Source organism: Petaurus breviceps, unplaced genomic scaffold, assembly GCF_028583685.1.
Source record: "Petaurus breviceps papuanus isolate PSGF00001 unplaced genomic scaffold, PetGlider_PUasm1.0 185, whole genome shotgun sequence".
Taxonomy (NCBI): domain Eukaryota; kingdom Metazoa; phylum Chordata; class Mammalia; order Diprotodontia; family Petauridae; genus Petaurus; species Petaurus breviceps.
Window position 1 is genome coordinate 41304757 of NW_027185797.1, and position 14043 is coordinate 41318799.

A 14043-nucleotide genomic window follows, 5' to 3' on the forward strand; every position below is an offset into this window, starting at 1 on the left:
CCAGAAACATGGACAGAATGACAAAACAGAGTGCGCATAAATCTAATTTTCTTGTTGGCTTTTAGGATCAGTTTGTTTTTAAGATATACCAATTTAGAATTAAAATTTTACTTATTTATTCTAGAATGAGAGCTAAACTGGTCAAAATTCAGAGTTATCTTTTAGTTACTCTAATTCCCCCCCCACACACACACACCCTTCTAAATGCTTAATTCATAAGCAACAAATTTGGATTACGATACAACATGCCACTTACCTTTCCTGTGCCAATTACCTTTACCTAACTACAGAGGATATCTTTTCAAAGGAGACCTGTCTTGAGGTCCCCTGCTCCCAGAGCCCGCTTGGAAAGAAAAATGGATTGCAACCAAATAAAGAGAGTCTGAGATATAGGGAGCAAGGATTTTGGTGATAAGACTCACCCACGCGTTAAAGCTGGGACTTCAGGAGAAAAGACTCCAGTGGGTGCACAGTCCCAGCACCATTGGGAGAAGAGTCCAGTCTCCAAAGCCCAGTCCTATCCGAGTCATGGCACCAAAAATGTCAACCTTGGAATTTGTTCTAAGAAAGAAACAAATTAGGTTGTGTCCATTCTTATCTTTATTTCTCTCAAATTGGTAACATGCATGCATTGCATGGGAGCAGAATTCCAGGATTGGGCACCCCTAAAGGATCCAGGCTAGAACTGGGCTCAGTTTGGGAGTTGGGTATAGAGTTATATGTCCTTCAAAGAGTAGGTGTCCGTTGGTAAACACACTGGGAGGCAGGCTATATTAAAATGAGAGTCTTGGAGTAGGTGACTTAGGTCACCTAAATCTTGGTCAAAGAGACATCAGTTTCCATATCACCTGTCTTGACAGTAGGGAGAGCCAACATTTTCCCAGACCATTGCACAGCACAATGAGTAGCAATACACCCATTAGCCCAGGACAAGGAGAATCTGGAAGAAGAGGGATGGTGAGAAGCTCTGAGTCTCCAAGGTAATGATTACTAAGAAAAATCATTTTTCACAACCATTTGTCAGTAAGAGATGATATTTGAACTCAAGTCTTAAATATCATCTAATTTAGTGTCTTCATTTTATAGAAGAGAAAATTGAATTTCAAAGAGAGGAAAGGACTCAGCTAAAATCACAGGGTGAAGAGTCAGGATCAATGCCTCTATCTGATCTTTTCATCTCTTTTATATCTTGTTTGTATAGAGTATAAGGTCTTGAGGACAGGGCCTTGTTTTTGTCTTTCTTTGCATATCGGTCTTGAGTTTAGCACAAGCCAGGTGCCTGATCAATGTTTGTTGATTAATTAATTGACTTCTTAGCAAGAACCTACTCCCACCCTAGGCCATAAGTTGAATCTTCGTGACTGGAAGGCTTAATGTCCCAAGGTCTCTCTCTTCCTCTCCCCTTCCTTCTTAGTTCTTTGTTCCAGATTCCTGCCTTTATTATGAATCTGAAGCTAAAAATTAACTTCCTAAGCTGGGAGCCTCCCTTCCCAAGAGGGACTAGAGGGCTGGACACAGGAATTGTGGTTTAGTCTTTTCTGACTCTTTGTGACCATAACACGTCAATATTGTCCATAGGGTTTTCTTGGCAGAGATACTAGAGTGCTTTTCCTTTCCTCCTTCAGTTCAGTTTACAGATGAGGAAACTAAGGTAAAAAGAGTTAAGTGACTTGCCCAGGGTCCCAAAGCTAGTGAGTGTCTGAGGCCAGGTTTGAAGTTAGAAGACAGGAGTATCCCGGTTCAAATCCTTATGGAGTCACCTACAAGCTGTGTACATTACTACACTTTCCCTAGTTTCAGTTTTCTAATCTACAAAATGGGATAGTTTTATAGTCCTTACTTCACAAGGATGTTTTGGGAAATGAATGAGAAAAATATCCATGTCTGGAGTTTTACTGTCAAAGACTGTTGGAAATGGGAGCTGTAGATGTGAGCAGGAAACCTCATATAACCATCACCATTGGGGAGAATCCAAGGGGAAAAAAGTTGAGGGGAAGGGGAGGAGAGAGAAATGAATGATGGGAAAAGAAGCTGCCATCTTTCACTGTGCCCCCAAAGCTATCATCCAAAAGTGTGGATGTGCCCGTGTCACTGCCCACCACACACATGCACTTGCAGAATCAAATCCAAAGTTCTGTTGGGTTTTTAAAGCCTTTAACCCCTTCCTACCTTTCCAGTATTCATAGACCTTATTCCCATCCACATAATCCAAGGACCAAGCAATGAATGCTGGTCTAGCTGTCTTGCTGGCTATCCACCATGTCTGGAACACTCCACCACTTTCAATTCACCTCTTAGTTCCCTCATTTCTTTCAAGACTTACCTCAAAGCCTACTTTCTGCATACTAAAAACCAGAGACATCCCCTTACTGACAAAAGGCCCATATAATAAAAGCTTTGGTTTTTCTAGTAGCCATGTATGTGAGTATGGGACTATAAGGAAAACTGAGTGCTACAGAATCAATGCTTTGTAATTGTGGGTCTGAAGAATACTTTTGGGAGTCCCTTGGACAGTGAGGAGATGAAATCAATCAATACTTAAAGAAATTAATTCAGGCTATTCATCAGAAGGTCAAAGGCGAGCCTGAAATAATTTGGTCACGTAGTGAGAAGACAGGATTCATTGGAAAAGACCATGATGTTGGAAAAGGTTGAAGGCAAAAGGAAAAGGGGACGGCAGAGGATGAAATGAGTAGACGGTGACATGGGAACAATGAGCACGAACTTGGCCAGACTTTGGGAGATAGCGGAGGATGGAAGGGCATGGGGTGCTGTGGTCCACAAGGTCACAAAGAATCAGACTCGACCTCCTGCAGCAGGCCTTTCCCCTCTGCCCCCTGCCCTCTGAGATTATTTATTTTCCATCTGATCTGTATGTCCTAGACACGCCTCTTTGTCTGTATGTTGTTTCCCTCCTCAGAATGTAAGCTCCTTGAGGACAGGGACTGCGTTTACCTTTCCTTGTATCCCCAGCAAGACAAATAAACACAGTGTCCAGCACACGGTAAGCCTTTAATAAACGATTAGTGATCACGCGGCAAGGCTGGGGGATGGGATAACCAGAGTGCTCTTGGTACACTAGTACCCTGGGACCCTGACTGTGTTCAGAGGAAGGGAGCAAGGCCTTCGGCACATTGGATGGATACCTGCACCAGACTGTAATAAGAATGTAAATTTTAAAGATCTTCCCTGCCCCTAGGCTAAAGTGCACCAGAAGCCTGGGGTGGGAGGCTTGTTTTTCAGTAGATACTTCTTGATTGGCCAGTGGGTCAATAAGGTTGTTACATTCTCTGAGCCAGGAGAAGGCTTATATAAGCCCTGATGTGTAGCTTTGTTTTGGGACTCACTTTGAGAAGTGTTCTGTGATTTGATCTGAATTCTGGGAAGCCGTTGTTGAGAGTCCCCCGGCTTTGAAAAACCCAGAATGTGGAAACCCAGATGTTGACTGGGTATGGATGTAATGGTTGGACAGTTTGGAAATCTGTCTACTTGATGTTTCTGTCTTGATAATTATGCCTGTATACTTTGAGGTTCAGGGTGCTGACCTTTTCTCCTGAACAAGGTAAACGATATATGTCTGACTGATTAAAGTAAGCTTGTTAACCCATTTTGAGTTGCTTTCCTTTAACAAAGCAGATCCAAGAACCTGTGGTAGCTGCAAACCCTGAGGACGCTTGGGGTGCTTGCTGCTACAAAATGGCGTCACGAACAGGATCTGCAGAGTAAAAGGAAAGTATGGGGGCTGGGATAATTGTTTCCCAGTTGTGGTAGCTGTGATTCTGTGGAGCTGTGGAGCCGGAGAGAAGAATGGCCTGCATGCTGACTTCGCTGAGCTGAGAGCGGGAATGGTGAGCTGCCTGCATCGGGACCTGGGCAGAAGCCAGGAGCGGCTGCCGCCTGCGGGAGGAGAAGGAACCCAGGAGTTCGGAATTCAGCCACAAGAAAAGATAAGAACTGAGCAGCAAAGCAGGGGCACTGAATGTGTTTCCTGGCTGCATCCCACAGTTTGGGACCCAGGGGGAGGATGGACTTGTGACTATGGTGGGTGGGATGAAGTGCCTTGGATCCCCAGGGACCCCACCTTGTTGGTTTTGTTGCCCAGCCCCCTCTCTGTGCTTGGAAGCTGGGGCTGGAGCATGTGAGGGGAAGGACACTCCCCTCCCCCCAGAACTTTATTTGAACTCTTGTTTTGAACTGAAGTGATAATGGTGATAATGCTATGTACTTTGTGTTTGTTTAAGGGCCAGTGGCCACTTTGGTAACTTTAGTTCTGTACTTTGAAAATGTGACCTAAGAAATGTTCAGAGCTAATTTAAAAGTAAATTGTCTATGCTATGGGCATGAAAGATCTTGGGGCCGAATGTAATAAGAATGTAAATTTTAAAGATCTTCCCTGCCCCTAGGCTAATGTGCACCTGAAGCCTGGGGTGGGGGAGGCTTGTTTTTCAGTAGATACTTCTTGATTGGCCAGTGAGTCAATAAGGTTGTTACATTCTCTGAGCCAGGAGAAGGCTATATAAGCCCTGATGTGTAGCTTTGTTTTGGGGCTCACTTTGAGAAGTGTTCTGTGATTTGATCTGAATTCTGGGAAGCCGTTGTTGAGAGTCCCCCGGCTTTGAAAAACCCAGAATGTGGAAACCCAGATGTTGACTGGGTATGGATGTAATGGTTGGACAGTTTGGAAATCTGTCTACTTGATGTTTCTGTCTTGATAATTATGCCTGTATACTTTGAGGTTCAGGGTGCTGACCTTTTCTCCTGAACAAGGTAAACGATATATGTCTGACTGATTAAAGTAAGCTTGTTAACCCATTTTGAGTTGCTTTCCTTTAACAAAGCAGATCCAAGAACCTGTGGTAGCTGCAAACCCTGAGGACGCTTGGGGTGCTTGCTGCTACACAGACGGAGAACAATAATTAATAGCCATAGCTAGCCTTTATATAACACTTTAAACTTTGCTTACGACAGCGCTGGGAGGTAAGTGATATTATTATCCTCATTTTCCAGCTTAGGAAACCTAGGCAGGCAGAATTGAGGTGACTTGCCCAGTCATACACCTAGTAGGTGTATGACTCTGGATCTGAGCTCCCGGCTCCATGACTCCACATCAAGGGCTCTAACCACTAAGATGCCCAGACAAGAGACAAAGTAGGTGTAGGATGGTTGGGATTCACATTGATGTAAATCTGGTTTGGGTGACTTCAATGAACACTCAAAAGATAAGAATTTACAAAGCACCTGAAGTGTGCCAAGCCTTGGCTGGTCCATTGGCATTTTCTTATTACATGAAAGGAGGAAGAAGGGACCAAGCAAGTGGCCTTTCCTGACCTTCCCTGGACTTGGGCATCTTTCAGCTTCATTCTCTCTCTCTCTCTCTCTCTCTCTCTCTCTCTCTCTCTCTCTCTCTCTTTCAAGTAAGGAAAAAGAGAAAGTCCGACTCACTATAATCCTAATCCAGAGATCCTGGTCTTATCTGTGCCTATCTTTTGTCTCCCCAGGTGACTACAGATCCTTCTTTCCTGCTCCTGTGAAAGAAAGAAAGAAGGAAAGAAAGAAAGAAAGAAAGAAAGAAAGAAAGAAAGAGAAAGGAAGGAAGGAAGGAAGGAAGGAGAGAGGGAGGGAGGGAAGGAAGGAAGGAGAGAGGGAGGGAAGGAAGGAAGGAAGGAAGGAAAGTTGAGAGAGAGAGAGAGAGAGAGGCAGACCAGGGTGTTTTTCAGAAACTGAATCTAGGTCTTGGTTGGAGGGAGAAAGTCCTTTCAATTGCCAGGGAAATATTAAATAAATGTATGTCCTCAAGTGAAGTGATATGGCCACATATGATGTGATCCCATGGGAACAGGAAGCCAGTGAAACTCAGGGAGACAGAATAGATATCAGGATGATTCAACAAAGGGGGGAATTGAGGCAAGGACTTCTGCATAGAACAGGAGAGGCCACAACATTAAACAGCCATATAGAGCAATGAGAGGAAGCATGTTGGTTCCTTACATTAAAATTGGGCCAGGCCTTGCCCTGGCCTAGAAGAAGTAGGAGGTGTTAGAAAGGGAGAATTAAAATACTTCGCATGTCATAGAATAGGAAATGTCAAAGTTGGGGGTGACTTTAGAACACAGAATACAAAATGTAGGAGTTTCGGGGAATCTTGGAACTTACAATATCAGAGTTGAGAGGGCCCTGAGAATGTGGAATGGCAGAGCTGGGAGGACCCTGAGAATGTGGAATGGCAGAGCTGGGAGGGTGCTCAGAACAGAAGATGTTAGAGTTGGGAGGAAGCCTTAGAACAGAAAGAATCTTGTAGCATAAAAAAGCCAGAGCCAGACTAGATCTCCTGCCCTGCATGACCTAAGGACATAGAATGTTAGAGCTGGAAGGAGCATCAGAGCACAGAATGTGGGATGAGAGAGCTTTAGGGGAACTTGGAGAACAGAACTAAAGCTGGAAGGTACCTTAGAACCATCAGCTTATCCAGAAGGTGACTTGGAGATCAAGGATGGAAGGAATGCAAGTGAGGTAGGCAGTGAATCAAGTGCCAACCCTGGAGTCAGGAGGACCTGAGTTCAAATCTGCTAGCTGTGTGACCCTAGGCAAGTCATTTAATCCCATTGCCTAAAAAAATCCCAAACATACAACAACAAACTAATCTGCATCTTTTCCTTATGGAAATAGATAATAATACCGAGACTCTACAGAGTAAGGGGTAATGTGGAGAGGAGCGACAGACGGGGTTTGAGTTCTGGCTCCAAGCCGGCCTTCCTTCCCACGCACCCCCTGCTCCTCCACCCAAAAAAAGAACCAAGTGGTAAGTCCCCCCAGGTTTGCTGGGGTGGTGCCTAGAGCAGAAAGGCCTGCGTTCGAATGCCGCCTCTGACACTTTTTGGCTGAGAGACCTCAGGTAAGACATAACTTCTTGGAACTTCAGTCTTCTCATCTGAAAAAGGGGCACATAACAGCCACCCACCTCACAGGCTCATTGTAAAGGTGTACATGAGCAGTTGGTGAGCCTAAAGTTCTATAGCAGGGTGTCCCCAAAATCTTAGTGCACCCTGTGTGCGTAAGTGTAGTCTTCATAAATGCAGATTCCTACTGCTGGGGGTGGCTAGATGGTGCGGCATAGAGCATGCACCTAGAATCAGGAAGACCTGAGTTCAAATCTAGCCTCAAACACTTCCTAGCTGTGTGACCCTGGGCAAGTCATTTCACTTGTAGGCCTCAGTTTTTCCATCTGTAAAATGAGCTGGAGAAGGAGACGGAGAACCACTCCAGTATTTTTGCCAAGAGAACCCCAAAGGGGGTCAGAAAGAGGTGGGCACGACTGAAAAGACCAGACAAACAAAAACTACTATTACTATTATTGTTGCTGTTAGGATATTCCAGGCCATGAAAGGGGAGCCTCCCTGACTCGCTCCAAATCCAGGTGCCCATGGTACTAGGGAAAGGATGCCATGTCTCCCTGGCAGGAACCAGTGAGCTGACAAGTCTATTCCTGCTTCGACTTTCATTTTTCTCTATCTCCTGCCCCATCTCTATGTGGGCTGCCCAAGCCCTGGGGTACCAACGTCACCCAACTTGGGCAACCAGAGGTTCCAAGAGAAGGCTGAGACTGCACGTCGTCCTTTGCTATTTTTACCTTGGGCATCTGCCTGTGCCTGCCCTCCCTCACCCTGGCACATGCCAGGATGGCTGGGGGCTCTGTTCCTCCTTAGAGTCGGTACCGTTTGGGATGGGGAGAAGGGGTATGTTTCCTTTCCATTTGTAGGAGGATGGCCCATGACCCTAGCAGTGCCAACTACCCGTCACCCCCCCACATCTCCAGATGAGCACAGGACGGGGGAGAAATCCAGAGGTGAGGTTGAAAGAAACCATGGGGGGGTGAGTGGGGGCCAACAAGCCAGACCTGATAGAGGGTGTATGGGAAGGGGACAGGGAACACTGAATTATGGGAAAGGGAAGGGGAGCATTGAATTAGGAGTCAGGACCTCACCTGTTTTTTAGTTTTTCAGAGGGAGAAACTGAGGCCCAGAGTAACTTGTCCAAAGTCATACATCCAATGAGTGGCAGTAAGGGGATGGGCCTCAGGCATTTTGACTTTCATTCTAATCCCCTTTCCACTGCATAATGAGGCCACTCTAATCAGCTATAAATGTAAGTATGTATACATCCATGTATGAACCTATACACATTCAAACATGAGCACAAATGCATGTCCACATATGCAAAAATTGAAAGCACACACATATGCATATATTTTTGTTGTTGCTGTTCAGTTATTTCAGTTGTGGCCAACTTTTTTGTCCCCATCTGGGGTTTTCTTGACAGAGACGGTGGAGGGGTTTGCTATTTCCTTCTCTAGCTCATTATACAGATGAGGAAACTGAGGCAAATAGGATAAAGTGACTTGGCCAGGGTCACACAGCTAGGAAGTGTCTGAGGAGGATTTAAAGTCAGGAAGATGAGTCCTCCTGACTCCAGGCTCTGCCTGCCATCCACTGTACCAGCTGGCTGCCCCTTGGCACATAATAGGCACTCAATAAATATTGTTTGATTGATTGCACCTGAGTCTTTTCTCCTAGTCTGTTTGCATGTGTTGGGAGATGGGGGGACTGGTCAACTTGGACCTGGATTTTGAAAAAGTAAATGGACATGAGCTGGCTAGAACTTTTAAAAGTAGAACAGAGGTCAGATCCAGGAGGGACCTTAGAAGAGAGATTGTTGAAGATAGAAAGGCCCTTATAACAGGGGATGTCAGAGCTGGGAGGGTCTTGAGAACAGGGGATGTCAGAGCAGGGAGGTACCTCCGGCCAGATGAACAGAGCTAGGATGGACTTTAGATCAGAATGTCAGGAAAGGCCTGGGCGCTTCAGAGGCCTGGAGAGAAAGCCAGCTCTTCCTCTCTGCCTTCCCTGCTAGTACTGGACTGATTTCATCACCTCCTGTGACACAGTGTGTGGCCCATGGCCAGCCACTCGGCACCTGGAAGGCAGGCAGGCAGCTTCTAAATGTCAGTAGCAGGTTGATGACCTCACTCTCTGTTTACACAGCCCAAGCCCTAGTCCTGACTGTTGAGAAAACTGATGATGCAAAGGCCTCTTGCCAGCCTCAGTGACCCTGCTCAGTCATGTTCTTAGTCAGAATCGCTGTCTGGAAGGGGGAGGAAACTGAGCCAATGCCTGCCTCGGGCAACTGTTTCTCTACTGTGAGTCGTGTGGAGACCTGGCTGCTACAGATGTAGGGAAAAAAAGGACTCTAGGCTCTAAATCAGAGGAGTTGAGCTCGAATTCTGGGTCTGCTACTGAAACCAAAGCAGGACGCTGTCCAGAGTGCTGGATTTGGGTTCAGAGGACCTGAGTTCAAATCTTGATTTTGCCAGTTACTACCTGGGTGACCTTTGTGCCACAGCTGAAAAGTGAAGGGATTGGCCCAGATGGCCCCTGAGGTCCCCTGGGCTCGAATGTAGTCCCCTGTCACTTTCTCTTCTGTGTGACCCGGGACAAGTCTAAGCTTTAGAGCTGAAAGAAGTTACATCCTCCAACCTCCTCACATTTGCTGTTGTTCAGTTATGTCTGACTCTCTGTGACCCTATTTGGGGTTCTCTTGGCAGAGACACTGCATGGGGTTTGCCATTTCCTTCTCCAGCTCATTTTACAGATGAGGAAACTGAGGCAAACAGGGTAAAGTGACTTGCCCAGGGTCATTCAGCTAGGAAGTATCTGAGGCTGGATTTGAACTCAGGAAGATAAATCTATCCTGTGCACTATGGTGCCCCTTAGCTGCCCCAAATAGATATGTAGAAACAAATGACCCATTAGCTACATCCAAAAGTGTGTCTTATTCTGCATTTTAACTCCCTCATCTCCTGGCGAAGAAGTGGGTAGCGTACTTCCACACGGGTATTCTGGGCATGAGGCTGCATCAGTGATAACAGGGGGAGTCATAGTAATAACTAATGATCATAGAATGCCTTAAGTGCTCACAGTAATATTTCATTCTATCTTCACAAGCCTGGGAGAGAGGTGCTATTACTATACCCATTTTATAGATGAGGAAGCTGAAGCAAAAAAAGTTTGTTTGTTTTTTTAAGTGACTTGCCCAGGGTCACTGAGCTAGTAAATGACATAGGCTGGATTTGAACTCAGGTCTTCCTGACTCCAAGTCTAGAGCTCTTTCCATTAAGCTACCTTTCAACCCTAAATAATATACCTTGTCTGATATTGATAATCTAAGAATAATGGGACAAAGTTATCTCTGTGGCTGCATTTAGGGCAGTGTGCTGGGCAGTCTTCATATATGTGTGGGAGGTGCCTTGTTGGGGAAGGTTTGGGCTGAACCAGAAGCTGCTGTCAAGGTTGTAAGGTGAGCCTTCCTTCACAGAGGCCTCTTTCCCCCTCTTCCTTATTTAATAGAGGCCTGCCTTCCCCCTCCTTCCTTCACAGAGACCTGTTTCCCCCTTCTTCCTTCCTTCACAGAGGTCTCCTTCCTCCTCCTTCCTTCACAGAGGTCTCCTTCCCCCTCCTCCTTCCTTCACAGAGGCCTGCTTCCCCCTCCTTCCTTCACAGAGATGACTCTCAGATATGAGGGAGCACAGAACCTGGAGAAGACAAGATTGGGAGTGCCAGCCTGCACACAAGCCTGGAGAAAGACACCAGCGGATGCTCTTAGGTAGCCCTGCGCCGCTGTAAGTTGCTCCCCAGTGGGTGTGACTTTTAGTCAGTGTGGGGCTTGAAGGTTTGCGGAGCCCATTGTACACATCGCTTCACTCAGGCCTTACAACAACCCCATGAGATAGGCGTTATCATCACCCCCGTGTCATTGGATGAAGAAAAAGGTCCAGAGACTTGTGTCTGGTGCAGCCAGGAAGAGTCGGGGGTCTTTCCGCTGCCCAGTCTCGCAGCCACATTGTCCTCTGCAGTGAATCAGAGATGGAGCTTCTGAGAGGCACCATGGGGTCTGCAGGAAGACATAGCCTCAGTGTGAGTAAGGGTCCCAGGGAGACACGATCAAAGGAGGGGCCAGAACTGTATATAAATACAGGCAAATGGGCATGAGCAGAGACCGCCCAACCTAAAGGTACTCCAAAGGGGCCTTCATTCACATCCCACCTCAGACACGTACTGACTGTGTGACCTTGAGCAAGTCACTTAACCCTGTTTGCCTCAGTTTCCTCATCTATAAAATGGGGGTGATAAGAACACTTATCTCACAGGGTGATTGAGAGGATCAAATCTATTATAATTATACTGACCTGTATTATAAGTGAATCGATGGTACTAAGAAAGCGTGGGCTTCACTGGATGGAAAGATTGTTCAATCCAGAAAGGAAGGTGCATTTTCCTTGCCTCTATTCACTATCTTATTAACTTGAATATTTACAGAGATAACAAGGGCAGCTTGGGGGAAAACCAGATGAATCACCTATGACATTCCCAAGGTTCCCCTGTGTAGGACCTAGAATGGGGCTGGGAGTCAAATGACACACAGGTTATGCTGCTTTAAGAGAAACAAACTAGTCATCAAATAATAAAAATGGCAGGACATCATTCAATAAGTCAGTCAACAAGTACTGAATTGTCTTAGGAAGATTCTGAATATCACCGGGCAGGATAAGGGACCAGACACTGAGATCCTTGCTAAAACTAAACTGCCAAGCATTCAAACTCTGCTTCAGAGAGCACATCTCTGATGAGCTGGCCATATTGTTCGAATGCCAAATGTACACTTGCCAGAAAGACTACTTTACAGGGAGCTCACACAGGGCAGGTGCTCACATGGAGGTCAGAAGAAGTGATCCAAGGACACTCTCTAGGTCTCTCTGAAGAATTTGGGGAATGATTGCGTGGTATACATGGGAGACACCGGTGCAGGAGTGTCCAGCATGGCGTGCTCTCTTCAAGGATGGCGCTGTGTTCTCTGAGCAGAGCAGAGCTGAAGTAACTCCAGAGAAATACGCGATGAGCAGATTTACAGAATCCACCCCAAGGGTTCACATGGACTATTTGTGCCTGACCTGTAGGTCCAAGCTCCTGCTGGTCTGAGCAGCCGCAGGTGGGCCCCGACATTTCAGTCCTCTTTGACAACAAAGGACCACAACCACCCAACGAGTATTTACTGAGTACTTAATATGTGCCTGACCCTGGGCTAAACTCTGGGGATAAAAAGAAAGGGGAAAACATGGTGTCTGCCCTCAAGGAGCATACACTCCAATGGGCCCAATGGGCAAGTAGCTGGGAGTAAGAGCCAAACCCAGGCTAACAGCCGGAAGGTACTAGCTTTGGAGAGGACCAAGGAAAGCTTCCAGTAGGTGGTGGGGTCTGAGCTGGGACCCAAAGAGAGCTCAGGAGGTGAAGATGAGAGAGAGAGAGCATTCTAAGAAAGGGGCAACTAATTAAAAGCAAAGAACTGAGTATCTAGTAGCGTTTGTGAAGGGCTGCAAGAATGCCACTGTTTCTAGAGCTTGGGGTTCTTCAGTCCCTTTTCAGTCATGTCCAGCTCTCTGTGACTCCATTTGAGGTCTTCTTAGACAAGATGCTAGACTGGTTTGCCAATTCCTTGTCCAGCTCATTTTACAGATGGGGAAACTGAGGCAAACAGGGTCTTGCCCAGGGTCACACAGCTAGTAAGTATCTGAAGCTGTATTTGAACTCATGTCTTCCTGACTCCAGGCAGATCTTAGAGTATGTGAAAGTGAATAAGATATAAAAATATGAAAAGAGTGGAAAAGGTCAGAAGGTACCAGGTTTGGAGTCTTGAGGCAGGAAGACCAGTTAGAAGGAGACTGCAATTGTCCATTTGTGAGGTGATGAGGATACCAGAGTAGTGGCTGTTTACATGAAGGAAAGGAAGGTGTGTGTGAGAGACACTTCAAAGGTAGACAGGTTGGATGTGGCAGTTAGAGAGAATGAGGACTCAAGGATGATGCAATAGGTTATAAGATTGGGCAACTGGATGGAAGATGATGCCCTGTTTAGTAATAGGGAAATCTGGAAGGTGTCAGGATATGGAAAGAATGAGAAAGAAAAAAATTATGGAGCTGGAGTATCGGCATCCGTCAGAAGGCTAGGATAGATCTGGAATGGGACATTTGAGAGGTAGGGCTGCACGGAATGGGAGTAAGACACCTGGAGGGCAGGGACTTCCTGAGAATTGGTATAATTCAGTTGTGTCCAACTCTTCATGACCCTGGATGGGGTTTTCTTGGCAAAGATACTGGAGTGGTTTGCCATTTCCTTTTCCAGGGGACTAAGGCAAACAGAGGTTAGGTGACATGCCCAGGGTCACACAGCTAGTAAGTGTCTGAGACCAGATTTGTACAGAGCTCTATCTACTCAGTCACATAGCTGCCTAGTTGGAGTCTAGAAATAAGATTTGTATTTTGGTATCTGGGACTCACAGTCACTGGGATGAGTAGAGGAATGTTGTCATTTCTGTCAGCTTTAATTAAACGATGCATCTGTTCTATTTTTCCCTTTCCTTATAGTCCTTCCAGTTTTGTTCAGATAAGCTCTTGGTTGGATCCCAATCATCCCCAATGATGGGAAAGTTTGTCTGCAGAGCTATTTTCCCCTACACCACTCTTCAGAGCCATTTGTAATTGTCTACCGGCATCCTCTGGAATGATTTGCAAAAAAGTTTATATCTGAAATCATTGTTGCCTTGATTGCAACATTCCTCTACCCAACTAAAAGATGAAGGGCTTATTGTCTAGGTTTTTTTGTTATGGTAGATTAAACTTCCGCAGGAGATGAGAGAGTCTTTGGTGATGTCTTTTTTAAAATTTTTTTCTGATTTTTCAGAATCCATAACTTGTTTGAATAGGTTTGCTTATCCTTTCTTTGAATTTGGTGTCGACTGTGACTTTTACTCTAATGAGTTGGTGGTGTCATTTAGGCAGTGAATTTGGAAATGACAAATTGCTGTCACATCAGTGATCAGCCATAACCTGTTATACATATGGTGAATTTCATTTTTTTGGTGATCTTACTTCCTGAATTTTCTTACTCTTCTGGAATAAATTAAAGATGATATACAGGTGTGAGGCTTCTGATTGAA

At 45.7% G+C, this 14043-nt stretch overlaps 1 long non-coding RNA gene across 1 annotated transcript; it reads left to right on the forward strand.

Annotated features, from left to right (window-relative positions):
- The first annotated feature begins 3176 nt into the window (after positions 1-3176).
- Positions 3177-4812, forward strand: LOC138161968 (uncharacterized). The gene is made up of 2 exons (XR_011168505.1): positions 3177-3562; positions 3763-4812. It is a non-coding gene; the product is annotated as an uncharacterized lncRNA (long non-coding RNA).
- Positions 4813-14043: the final 9231 nt, after the last annotated feature.